Source organism: Melozone crissalis, unplaced genomic scaffold (genome assembly GCF_028551555.1).
Source record: "Melozone crissalis strain CALT ecotype California unplaced genomic scaffold, PUWL_Pcris_2 ptg000201l_1, whole genome shotgun sequence".
Classification (NCBI taxonomy): Eukaryota; Metazoa; Chordata; class Aves; order Passeriformes; family Passerellidae; genus Melozone; species Melozone crissalis.
In genome coordinates this window covers 659,654-670,853 of record NW_026535965.1, presented here as the reverse complement: position 1 = coordinate 670,853, position 11,200 = coordinate 659,654, and the positions used below count along the sequence as shown (strand labels likewise).

General features: G+C 52.2%; 1 pseudogene; it reads right to left on the bottom strand.

The window, feature by feature from the left end:
- Nucleotides 1-9,534: 9,534 nt before the first annotated feature.
- On the bottom strand, nt 9,535-10,319 carry LOC128949204 (zinc finger protein 239-like; annotated as a pseudogene).
- Nucleotides 10,320-11,200: the final 881 nt, after the last annotated feature.

Below are 11,200 nucleotides of genomic sequence, written 5' to 3'. Positions count from 1 at the left end.
CCATTCCTTCTGGAATGGAGGCAAATCCCATCTTCTCCTTGCCCTTCCTTCCCCAGAAAAAAAGCTGATGATGGAGACCAGGGAGGAAAAATCTCCTTGGCAGAACCTCATGGAAGAGGCTGTTTTGATTGACTCCACAGTGCCGAATTCTAATGGGGAGGAAAATCCCCAGAGATCCTGCAGGAAGAGGGGCTCCAAACCCAGCCCAGGGTGCTCTGAGGAGGAAAGACTTACCCAGAGCCAGGAAGGCGGACAGAGCTTCAGCCAGTTCTTGGAGCTGATGGCCCAGGAGCAGCTTCATGATGGGGAGAAGCGCCACAAGTGCTTGGAGTGTGGGAAGAGCTTCAGGCAGAGCAGCACCCTGATCTGCCACCAGATGATCCACACTGGGGAATGGCCCTACAAGTGTGGAGAATGTGGGAAGGGCTTCAGCTACAGATCCAACCTTGTGACCCACCAACGCATCCACACTGGGGAGAGGCCCTACAAGTGTCCCCAGTGTGGGAAGAGCTTCGCCCGGAGTTCTAACTTGACCAGTCACCAAAGGAGGCACCGGTAAAGTAAGCTCTACCAATGCCCCAAGTGCAGGAGGAGCTTCGTGCACTGCTCCAGCTCCAACCCCCATGGAGGACCCATGTTAAGCAGAGCCCTGGTGATCCATGTTCCCATGATCCAGGCTGGGAAAACACCTGTACCTTTTCCTGCCCCTGCCTATGGACATGATGTGGCTCTGAAAAAACACATGAGTGTCAGGGCATGACCATGTCATTATATCCTTGCTGCCCTCCCACCTCAGGACATTGCCAGGGGCAGAAAAAGGACACACTCTCTCTCTCTCTCTCTCTCACTCCTAAGAAGAAGGGTGTCCTTTCCAGGCAATGGAAAATTGTGGCTGGGAAGAGACAGTCAGTTGTATTGTAGTTTTCCCTTTATTTTATCCCTTCTGTTACCAGTATTATTTCTGTTCTTGTTTGTTCCTTATCTCGTTGCTGTTCCCAATAAATTGTTCTTATCCCAGCCTGGGATCTTTGCCTTTTATTCTTTCCACAAGAGGTGGGAGGGCAGCAAGGGCAGTGTGGTTTTAGCAGGAGCAGGAAATTGAGGAATCCCATTCCTGAACCCCGGCCCATGGAAACCGAGCATCTCAGCTGGTCCCAGCACTGGTGGCCATGGCAACAGCCTTGGGAGCGGGTCCCTGGCGGGGGTGTGGGAACCTCTTCCCTCTGGTGCCCAGGGACAGGAGCGGAGGGAACGGCTGCAGCTGAGTCGGGGCAGGCTCAGGTTGGATGTCAGGAAAAGGTTTTTGCCCAGAGGCTGCTGGGGCCCTGCCCAGGCTCCCCAGGGAAGGGTCTCAGCTCCAGGGCTCTCTGAGCTCCAGCAGCGTTTGGACAGCGCTGCCAGGCCCAGGCTGGCATTGTTGGGGTGTCCTGTGCAGGGCCAGCAGCTGGACTGGAGGATCCTGATGGGTCCCTCCCAGCTCAGCCAATTCTGTGGTTCTGGGATCCCATGAGCCTGGGGATGGGTCTGCAAATGGTTGCCATGGCAACGGGCTCTGGCTGCAGGCCTGAGCTGGTGTCCATGGCAACCATGCCCGGCATGGGGTCTCCATGGAGCTGCCAAGGGACTGACCATAGCAATAGGGGTCTGGGGATGGTTGCCATGGAAACTGACCATAGCAACAGGGGGTTTGTGATGGTTGCCATGGAAACTGACCATAGCAACAGGGTCCTGGTTATGGTTGCCTGCTAAGGATCAGATTTGTCACAGACCCTCAGAGGGATTCCATGGGGACTTTCCAAGAGTCTCCACGCTGTTCCAGAGCTGGAATGTCACAGGCACAGACAGGGGCTCCATGGAGACCTCCCAGGGCTTTCTGGGATGGTAAAGAGCTCTTTGGTCAGAGGCAGTCACAGCCATTCCATGGTGACATCCCAGGGCACCTTGGGCTGTAAAGGCACCGATCTGTCACAGGCACTCCCGGGGGCTCCACGGTGACATCCCAGGAGTCCCCAGGATGCCAAAGACCCAGGATGTCCCAGACACTCACAGGAGTTCCTGTCATGGGCACAGTGGGAGCTTCAGGCAAAAGCTTTTTTTGTTTATTGGAAAAACTCCTGCTAAATCATGAGGTGGAGAAATGACACTGAACAGCCACCATGGATCCTCAAATCCCTGCAGGGCCCCTAGACTTCTAAAATTCCTTCAAATAGAGGAGACTGGGAGTGGCTGGATCCAATCCCAGCCCCAGACTTTGTCAAAGGTGTAAAGGATTGGAGAGGTGGAATTGAACCTTTAACCCAATTTGTCCCACAGAATTAATGATGGGATACCCAATAGATTTACATAAATATTCCTCTAATTGATTTTAACCATGATTAGAAGAAAGAACTTAACCATATTCATTGAGTCCACAGTTCAGGAGCTATAACAATTATTAGAATATAGTGCTCTAGGAAGCAGTTTTGAAGTCAACAGGGTTTTGCTGGAGTTGTTGGAGCCCATTGCAGGCAGAGCCTCCTGCTCCAGCAGGAACTGCCTTGCCTGTGCCATGAGCAGGGCAGGTCCCGCTGCAGGAAAAGCCCCAGGCCAGCCCCAGCACAGGGAAGGCCTCGGGCACAAGGGCAGAGTGCCATGCTGGGAGCTGTGCCAGGGAGAGCCTGAGGCACCAAAGGCACCTTGGCAGCAGCAGCTGCTTGCAGGCCACGGCCAGAAGCCTCCCTTGGCAGCCCGGCCTGGTGGCCACCACTGCAGAGCTGCTGCCTCAGGGCTCATTCCTGGCTGGGCTCTGAAAAGCCACTTCTGCTCCAGGAGCCTGACTGGGAAGCCATTGGCCCCAGCACCTTGGGGACAAGATATTAATGACAAAACTCTTCATGCCAGCAGAGCCAAGGCAGGGGCAGAGGAAAGGGCAGAGCCAGGCCCAGGGGACAGGGCTGCCATGGTGATGGCTGTGAGGTCACTGCCCCTGCAGCAGCCTGGCTGCCCTCAGCAGACATTCTGGCCAGAAGCGTTGTGAGGGCTCCCAGGACATCAGAGAACCCACACTACAGGAATTCTGTCACTGGGGAGGAGAGGGTTTCAGTGGGACCCAGTAAAAGTTAAAGAATCTTTGGACTTTGAATCTGATTTTGAGTTTTTTAGAAGTTGTTTGAGCACACTGTCGGGGACTGAGTCTGATGCAAAGAGCACCAAAGCCCCAGAGGCTCATTAATGTCCTTGTGCTGTGTCTGTGCTGCTGAGCTGGGCCACGCTCCTGGCCCAGAGGCAGCTCCTGGCAAGGGCAGCGCTGCAGAGAGACAGCTCTGGCCAGGAGCAGCTCCTGTGCACAGCCCATCAGGGCTGGGGCACTGCCAGGGCCCCTCAGGGACACCAGCAGGGCACAGAAAGAGCTCACAGGGGCTAAGCACTGGAAGGGCCTGTGGGATGGCCCCGAAGGGGCTGTGTCACAGCAGCACCTCTGGGGCTGTGTCATAGAGGCACAGAGCAGCTGTGATGTCAGTAAGGGACTGTGTGACAGCACAGAGTGGGTTGTGTGAGGTCATCGAGCAGCTACAGAATCATAGAGGGGTTTGTGTGACATCACAGAGCAGACTGCGACATGATGGCATGGCTGTAAGACATCATAGAGCAGGCTGTGAGTTGCAAATGTGTGCCATGACATCACAGAGTCATCACAGAGAAGGTTTTGTGACATCACTGAGGGGGTTGTGAAATAACAGATGTGGCAGTGACATCATTGAGTAGGGTGTGAGGCCATAGAGCAGATTCTACCATCATGGAGGGTGGCTCTGTAACATGAGAGAGTGATTTGTGACATCACTGGGTGTCTGAGTAACATCACAGAACAGGGTGTGTCATCACAGGACAGTGACATCATGGGATTCCCTTGTGACATCACAGTGATTTCTGTGACATCGCAACACGGCTGTATGACATCACAGAGAGATATGCCAGCGTTGGCTCTGTGACACAGGATGACTTTGTGACATCCCAGAGTGGGCTTTGGACATCACAGGGTGCTGTGTGATATCACAGGGTGCTGTGTGACATCACAGGGTGCTGTGTGACATCACAGGTGGTTGTGTGACATCACAGGGGCTGTGTGACATCACAGGGGCTGTGTGAGGTCACTCTGCCCCGTACCCTTTCACAGTTCCCCCCCAGAGCAGTCCAACCCTGCTCATGCACAGCGGGGTCCCCTGTCCCCCTGGGTCCCCCTGGGTCCCCCCAGCCCCGCAGCCTCCCCCAGAGGATGTTCCACAGGATCGACCCCAGAGCCTGACACGGGGACCAGGGGCCGGGGCCCTGGGGGGGGACAGTGGGATAGGGACCTTCCGGCAGCATCCCCGTGTCCTCCAGGGCCAGAGCCTGGGCCAGGGCTCCTTCACCCTGCTACCAATGAGGCCTTGAGAGCACTGAAAAAATCCCCAATAAGGGAGCAGCAAAAACCAGATTTAATATTAAGGGACAGCAGCACAAAGTTCCTTGGCAAGAGTCACTCTGCTCCTGACTGGACACTTCAGGCACACCAGGGAAACAAAGCAACAACAAAACCAAACAGAATCCAGGCAATCAAACCAGAAATGAACTGAGAACAGTCCCTGTCTGTGTGTGTGACACAAGGACAGTAAGGGCAAGGATAAAAGTAATACGGCCTAAAAGCTTAACAGAGCTCAAACTTAACAGGACTTAACTTATGCCCTAATTTTAACTGATACAGTCAACTTCACAGTTTAGCAAAAGAACAGCACTTAACAGTATTTAACGTAACTTAAAAGTTGACTTTGTAATTTAACAGAGGAATAACACTTAACAATTTTTAACTTGGCTAATAAATTAAACTAACATCTTAGCAAAAGAACAACTCTTAGCAGCATTTAACTTAGCTTAGATCTCCTGACTTAACCTTCTTTGCTGATATCTGGATATCTGCCTGACTCAGCTATCTAAGGCACTCAAGCCCCTCAGAGAGCAGCATTTCTGCCACATTTCCCCAGCACAGGCACTCGTGTGTGCGTACAGACACAAAGAGTCAGTGCAAGGCACCTGTGAGCAATTCCCCTGAGGACAGGAAATGCTCACTGAGGATACTTTGGCATCTCCCCAGTGGGTGAAGGGTTGAGCCTGGAGGAGTCGGGGAATCAGCCCAGGCTCCGTCGTTGTTCAGGATCCCCGAGTGCAGCAAACAGGAGAGTTCCCGGCTGGGAGAGGCCCCACTCAGAGGGAGTCGCTGGCCCAGGAGAGCTCCAAGGGCTCCTTTTGGAGCACTGTTTATAGGGCCCAAGAGAGGGGCTTCAGTCCCAGCAATGTTTCATCCTGGCCGCACTTGGCATCAACAGCTTCCTTTGGCAGTGTGAGAACAGGGATCTTGTGCCACTGAGGGAACAAAAACAGTTCCCAGGGCTGCTCCTACAGAAAGCAGGAGCAGGTTGGGCAGCAGCAGTGCCTGGAGCAGACAGTGTTTGTGATGAGCTGCAGAGGAGCTGAGCCCAGGGGCTGTTGGCCAAGGCCGAGGCCCAAGGAGCATTTCCAGCTGGCAGAGCGGCCTGAGAAGGGGAGGGGGGAATGCAGCAGCACAGGACCATGGAACCAAAGGGACCATTGTGACACTGTGGAGCCTTGTGACACCAAGGGACCATTGTGACACTGTGGGGCCCTGTGAGACCAAGGGACCATTGTGACACTGTGGGGCCCTGTGACACCAAGGGACCAGTATGACACTGTGGGGCCCTGTGAGACCAGGGGACCATTGTGAAACTGTGGAGCCCTGTGACACCAAGGGACCACTGTGACACTGTGGGGCCTCATGGAATCATGGAGAGCACTGTGACATTGCTGGGCCTAATGGAACCAAGGGGATTGTGCTGACGCTGTGTGGCTCCATGGAATGTAGGGATCATTGTGACACTGAGAGGCCCCATCAAACCAAGGATCCATTGTGACTCTGTGGAGCCTTGTGGAATCAGTGAGACAATTGTGACCCTGGGGTTCCTTACAGAACCAAGAGGACCATTGTGATACTCTGGGGCCTTGTGAAACCAAGAGGCCTTTGTGACACTGCAGGACTGCATGGAACCAAAGGTCCACTGTGACACTGTGGGACCTCGTGTCATCAGTGGTCCATTGTGACACTGTTGAACCAAGGGAGAACATTGTGACACTGCAAACTCCCAAGGTCCAAAGGTCCATTGTGACATTTCAGGGCTCATAAAATAGAGGAGTCACGTGATATTGTGGGGCCTGGAGAACTACGGAGACCATTGTGACACTGGAAAGCCTCATGGATTTGTTGGGACCTTTGTCACACTGCCGGGCCTTATGAAACATAGGGACCACTGTGACACTGCTGGACCCATTGAACCAAGGGTCCGTTGTGACACTGCAGGTCTTCTTGTAATCAACAGGCGATTGTGACACTGTAGGGCCCCATAAAACTAGGGGAACACAGAACAGGTCTGACTTCACCACCCGTGGTCTGCCTGACTGCTCCAGCCAACCTTGGCACATTGAGAGGCTCCTCATATGCTGTTGAAACACTGGGGCTCTGTGCTTTCCTTCTCATGGAAAAGAACTGGCCTTCTCCTCCAGGCACCCATGGCCAGAATTGGGATTTCACCTCCAAAATTCCATATATCCAGAAATTGTTCCAATAGGAAGATTGTCAGGACAAATCTGGCTGGTAATGGTTTCACAAAGGTCACCTTTCATCTGTCCCCAAAACACTGGAGAAGGCTCTGTGCTTTCCCTTCCTATGGGAAAAAACTGTCCTTCTCAGCCAGGGGCCTATGGCCGGCCAAGATTGGGATTTCACCTCCAACATTCCCTGTTGTGAGAAACTGGAGGAGATTGTTGCCTCAAAACATTTTTTCAGGGGCGGGGGGGGGGGGAGGAAGGGGCAGGTCCTGCCCTGCCCCATAACCCCAATCCCCCCAGAGCCTCTATCCCAGCCCAGCAGTGGCTGCCAGTCCCTGGCACAGCACAGGCAATGCTCCACAGCCACCTCTGCAGCCCCCAGCCCAGCTCCTGATGGACCAAATGAGCCCAAGTCCACCTGGGGGAAGGGCTCAGGGAGACCAAGGGGTATTGAAGGCTGACTACAAGACAAGCACACATCTTGACCCTACCTCCTCTTGGAATTTCCATCTGAAATGTGCTGGAATCCAGGAGTTGGTACCTCTGTTTGTGCTCCTCTGTATCTTTTCTGCCTTTCTTTCTTTCTGTCATTTCCTTCTATTTCTGTCATTTTGCAAATTTGAGTAATGTAAAATTCAAATAGCTTAGAGTTTGTGAAGTCAAATGTGCCAAGTCAGTGCTTTAAGAAGTGTTCTGTGTTGATTGAATGTCGTATTAAACCTGTTGCTAAAATTGCTCCGACTATCTAAAGTTGCCAGTAAAGGCTGTTTGGTTGTTTGGAGTTCCTGAGAATCTCTTGTTGGTATTTCTCCAGTGCATCCAATTCAGAGGACACAAACAATTGTAATTCCTTTGAAATGTCTCATTAAGAGAATTGTTTGGGAGATGGGGTTTCAGGGCTTGTCTGTCCTGCTTGGCACAGCCCAAGCAGGGCTTTCCCAGCCACATTCCACACTCCATTTCCCAGCTGGAGCCGCTGATGCCTCTGAGTTGTGCTGCCCCAGCCCCAGGGACGCTCTCCTTGTCTGCCCATTCCCCCATGGTCTCTGGGCAGGGATGGCCTCAGTAGGGGCTGCTGACATCCTCAGCAACTTGGAGGCTGCTGCTGAATTTTCCTGCTCCAGAGGCTTGTTCAGCCTTCAGCTCTTCAGTGCAGGAATTCAGTGTCCCAGGGCTCATTAACATTGAGAACACCTGAACAAGCCAAGCCTCTGGGAATAATTTGATTAAAGTGTTGAGATAATTTGTGGTTGATTAGTCAGATTTCAGAAGCCAATTCAATGTGAATACCCTGAATTTAATAAAACAGCAACAAAATATTTTCTTATGTCGTGTAATTTTTTTTTTACTAGTAATTCATTGACATATGCAATCTCCAATTGACATTGAATCCAAGTACCTCCTCATGCAGTTTGACTGGGTATGAAAATCAAGACCCTTCATGGCTGACAATCAATTTGACTCTATCCCCAACCCACCATTTCCCCCATCCATGGCTGGCACTCAGAGCAGCCTTGTGCAAATCTGAGCTCCCTCCAACCCACACTGGACCTAGCCAACAGACCACAGTTGAACAGGATACAACTTAATAAAAATTACACAAATAAAATAACAATCACACAATTACAAACTCTTCCCTGAACTATGTGCAATGTCCCAGCAGTGTCTGATGAGTCCACTATTCACAACTGATTTGCATAATAAAATTAATTTTTGACAAACGTGGTTCTGCGGTAGATATAAACACAATTAAGTTATTGTTTCAGGATTCTTGTCCTGGACTGAGGACAGAACAGCTCAAACAATTCCTGATTTGCGAAGCTGTCTGTGACATAGGAAGGCATCATGGGAACCAAGGAACCGCTGTTGGCAGTAGGGAAACTCATGGAACCAGGGGCCCTGGTGGCACTGCAGAACCAAGAGAGCTGCTGGACCTTGTCCCCTGGCCCTGCACAGCTCCTTGGGAGGCACGGCAGGAGCAGCACCCTGGGAGCCTCGGGAATGCCCCTCTGGGATCCATGGCACATACTCCCAGGGGCTGGAATTCCCGTTCCCAGCCAGGAAAAGATTTTTCTGCCCTTGAAGGCAAAACTCTCAAGAAAGAGCCAAAGGCCAAGTGGAGCAAGATCTTACAGTGACATTTCACTGCCAGCCTTCATAACTTCCCCCATGGTTGTTGTAGCTCCTGGAGTGGGAAATAAATCAGGGCAGGGTCTTTGGTGGGAGCTGCCCTGGGTCAAGGGAGACACTGAGAGAGAAATAAGGCAGGCAAAGAAAGGCAGGAGAGAAAGGAGGACACAAACACAATCAGCTGAGAAGGTGACACTCTGAAAAACAAAGCGAAACTGATGGAAAATGAATGGGACAGAAATCAATAGTTCTGAAAGTTTTATTTACTATCAAAATACATCCCACACACTCAGACCTACACAATCCTGATCCCACACCCTCAAATTTGGATCCCACTTCTCCCAATCTCCTTTTGACCCCATCTCACCCTGGAGGCTGAGGAATTGAGTAATTTTGGCATGGGACTGAGTTTTTTTGATGTTGGAACAAGCCAGTTTGAAGTGGGATTGAACCTCTTGAGGGTAAGATTGAGGTGTTTTCAGTGGGACTGAGTCATTTTGAGGTGACAGATCAATCCATCTTGACTTTTGGAGTACAAAGATGTGGAGAACACTTCCTGAAATTCCCCAAGAACCAACAAATCTTTTGGAATATGTCCCAAACCCATAAATTCCTGCTCAAGTACCTGTTAAGTGATGGAACTTTTGACATCTTTGATCAATTTCTTTCATTTTAGTCCAATTTCATGTGTTTTTAAGTGATAACAACAAATCAAGAGGAAATTGGGGCCAAACTAAAAGGATAACCAGCCAGGTGTCCTCCCAGAGTAGATCACTGGGAATGTGGGTCAGCAAGGCTCTGCCCAGCGTCGATCCTCGCATGGGGGATGAAGCTAGGAATCACCAGTAAGGGAAGCCCTGCAAATGCTCACATTGGGGCATTTGCAGGGCTTCCCTTACCGGTGATTCCGTTGGTGTCTGGTCAAGTGAGAGCTCATGAAGAAGCTCTTCCCACATTGGGGACACTCATAGGGCCTCTCTCCAGTGTGGATGCGCTGATGGGTGAGGAGAGTGGAGTTGTGCTTGAAGCCCTTCCCACAGTCAGGGCAGCGGAAGGGCCTCTCCTCTATGTGATTCTGCTGGTGGTGGAGCAGATGGGACCTGGTATGAAACCTTTCTGACACTCGCTGCACTTGTATGGCCTTTCCCCAGTGTGGACCCTCTGGTGATGGATCAAGTGGGACTTCTTCTTGAAGCCCTTCACACATTCCCCACACTCATAGGGCTGTTCCATGGTGTGGGTTGTCTGGTGGGAGATCAGGTTAGAGCTCTGGCTAAAGCTCATCCCACAGTCCCCACACTCATACTGCTTCTCCCCAGTACGGATGCGCAGGTGCCTGATGAGGTGGGATTTCTGCTTGAAGCCCTTCCCACAGTCAGGGCAGCAGAAGGGCCTCTCATCCGTGTATGAATCTGCTGGTGCAGGAGGAGATTGGAGCTGGTCTGAAACCTCTTCTGACACTGGGGATATTCATAGGGCCTCTCCCCAGTGTGGATGCGTTGGTGGGCCACAAGGGTGGAGCTGCAGCTGCAGCCCTTCCCACATTTCCCACACTCATAGGGCCATTCCCAGTGTGGATCATCTGGTGCTGGATCAGGGTGCTGCTCTGCCTGAAGCTCTTCCCACACTCCAAGCACTTGTGGGGCTTCTCCCCATCATGAAGCTGCTCACGGACCACCAGCTCTGAGCTCTGGCTGAAGCTTTGTCCACCTTACTGGTACAGGGTGGGTGTTTCCCCCTCAGAGCATCCTGGGCTGGGTTTGCAGCCCCTCCTCCTGTGGGACATCCAGGGCTTTTCCTCCCCATTGGATTCCTGCACCATGGAGCCACTCAAAACAGCCTCTTCCATGAGGTTCTGCCCTGGGGATTTGTCCTCTCTAGTCTCCATCCTCTGCTTCTTGTCTAGTGGAGGAAAGACAAGGACACGATGGGATTTGCCTCCATTCCAGAAGGAAGGGGGAGGAGATCCCCCCAGTGCATCCCCAGCAGGATGGTGTTGGCACCGGGCTTGTCCTGCAGCCGGGGACCATGCTGGGCTGGGAGATGGAGCAGGAGAGGGAGAAAGGGGCACTGACTTCCTCCTCACCTGCCTGGGTGTCCCTGGGCATCTTCCACTTCCTCAAAACCTCCTCCTCCTCCATGCGGCCAAGATTTGGGAATGGGAAATCCTGGTTGGGGGAAAACAAGGAATGAGCACATTGAGTTTGAAGGTCCCTTTGTGCAAGTTTATCTCTAGAAGTCACCAGCCATCTGGTGACCATTAAAAACTCCCAAACACCAAGATTCAGCCCTGAAAATGCCTCCTAGGAGTTCCCTGTCTCTGGTCTCTCCGTTTGGTGTTTGGGGATTCCCCCCTGTTGCAGCTGCTGGGGGTCACACTTGTATTGGGGGTCCCCGTCTACCCGGTCCCTGCCCTCCCCAGGCTGCTGGGAGTCCC